This window comes from Oncorhynchus mykiss, chromosome 10, assembly GCF_057628025.1.
Source record: "Oncorhynchus mykiss isolate SJ-2025 chromosome 10, ASM5762802v1, whole genome shotgun sequence".
Classification (NCBI taxonomy): domain Eukaryota; kingdom Metazoa; phylum Chordata; class Actinopteri; order Salmoniformes; family Salmonidae; genus Oncorhynchus; species Oncorhynchus mykiss.
In genome coordinates, this window is record NC_143031.1 from 82,675,912 (window position 1) to 82,678,411 (window position 2,500).

Sequence of the window (2,500 nt, forward strand, 5' to 3'; positions counted from 1 at the left end):
CAGTATTTAACATAAAACTCCATTATTCTCACTGGGACACACAGTATTTAACATAAAACTCCATTATTCTCACTGGGACTCACAGTATTTAACATAAAACTCCATTATTCTCATTGGGACACACAGTATTTAACATAAAACTCCATTATTCTCATTGGGACACACAGTATTTAACATAAAACTCCATTATTCTCATTGGGACACACAGTATTTAACATAAAACTCCATTATTCTCACTGGGACACACAGTATTTAAAAATAAAACTCTATTATTCTCACTGGGACTCACAATATTTAACATAAAACTCCATTATTCTCACTGGGACACACAATATTTAATATAAAACTCCATTATTCTCACTGGGACTCACAGTATTTAACATAAAACTCCATTATTCTCACTGGGACTCACAGTATTTAACATAAAACTCCATTATTCTCATTGGGACACACAGTATTTAACATAAAACTCCATTATTCTCATTGGGACACACAGTATTTAACATAAAACTCCATTATTCTCATTGGGACACACAGTATTTAACATAAAACTCCATTATTCTCACTGGGACACACAGTATTTAAAAATAAAACTCTATTATTCTCACTGGGACTCACAATATTTAACATAAAACTCCATTATTCTCACTGGGACACACAATATTTAATATAAAACTCCATTATTCTCACTGGGACTCACAGTATTTAACATAAAACTCCATTATTCTCACTGGGACTCACAGTATTTAACATAAAACTCCATTATTCTCACTGGGACTCACAGTATTTAACATAAAACTCCATTATTCTCATTGGGACTCACAGTATTTAACATAAAACTCCATTATTCTCATTGGGACTCACAGTATTTAACATAAGACTCCATTATTCTCATTGGGACTCACAGTATTTAACATAAAACTCCATTATTCTCATTGGGACTCACAGTATTTAACATAAAACTCCATTATTCTCATTGGGACTCACAGTATTTAACATAAAACTCCATTATTCTCACTGGGACTCACAGTATTTAACATTTAGAAAGTATTTAATGTAAAACATAAAACAGTATTTTCAACAAATATCTTCAATAGGGGGTGAATGTCTCATAGTTAGACTAGTTAGACTAGTTAGACTAGTGGTACCTGTTGTCTCATAGACTAGTGGTACCTGTTGTCTCATAGTTAGACTAGTGGTACCTGTTGTCTCATAGACTAGTGGTACCTGTTGTCTCATTGTTAGACTAGTGGTACCTGTTGTCTCATAGTTAGACTAGTGGTACCTGTTGTCTCATAGTTAGACTAGTGGTACCTGTTGTCTCATAGTTAGACTGTTGGTACCTGTTGTCTCATAGACTAGTGGTACCTGTTGTCTCATAGACTAGTGCTACCTGTTGTCTCATAGACTAGTGGTACCTGTTGTCTCATAGTTAGACTAGTGGTACCTGTTGTCTCATAGACTAGTGGTACCTGTTGTCTCATAGTTAGACTAGTGGTACCTGTTGTCTCATAGACTAGTGGTACCTGTTGTCTCATAGACTAGTGGTACCTGTTGTCTCATAGTTAGACTGTTGGTACCTGTTGTCTCATAGTTAGACTGTTGGTACCTGTTGTCTCATAGACTAGTGGTACCTGTTGTCTCATAGACTAGTGGTACCTGTTGTCTCATAGACTAGTGGTACCTGTTGTCTCATAGACTAGTGGTACCTGTTGCCTCATAGACTAGTGGTACCTGTTGTCTCATAGTTAGACTGTTGGTACCTGTTGTCTCATAGTTAGACTATTGGTACCTGTTGTCTCATTGTTAGACTAGTGGTTCCTGTTGTCTCTTAGTTAGACTAGTGGTACCTGTTGTCTCATAGTTAGACTAGTGGTACCTGTTGTCTCTTAGTTAGACTAGTGGTACCTGTTGTCTCATATACTAGTGGTACCTGTTGTCTCATAGACTAGTGGTACCTGTTGTCTCATTGTTAGACTATTGGTACCTGTTGTCTCATTGTTAGACTATTGGTACCTGTTGTCTCATTGTTAGACTAGTGGTACCTGTTGTCTCTTAGTTAGACTAGTGGTACCTGTTGTCTCATAGTTAGACTAGTGGTACCTGTTGTCTCTTAGTTAGACTAGTGGTACCTGTTGTCTCTTAGTTAGACTAGTGGTACCTGTTGTCTCATAGACTAGTGATACCTGTTGTCTCATAGTTAGACTATTGGTACCTGTTGTCTCATAGTTAGACTATTGGTACCTGTTGTCTCATTGTTAGACTAGTGGTACCTGTTGTCTCATAGTTAGACTATTGGTACCTGTTGTCTCATAGTTAGACTAGTGGTACCTGTTGTCTCTTAGTTAGACTAGTGGTACCTGTTGTCTCATAGTTAGACTATTGGTACCTGTTGTCTCATAGTTAGACTATTGGTACCTGTTGTCTCATTGTTAGACTATTGGTACCTGTTGTCTCATAGTTAGACTAGTGGTACCTGTTGTCTCTTAGTTAGACTAGT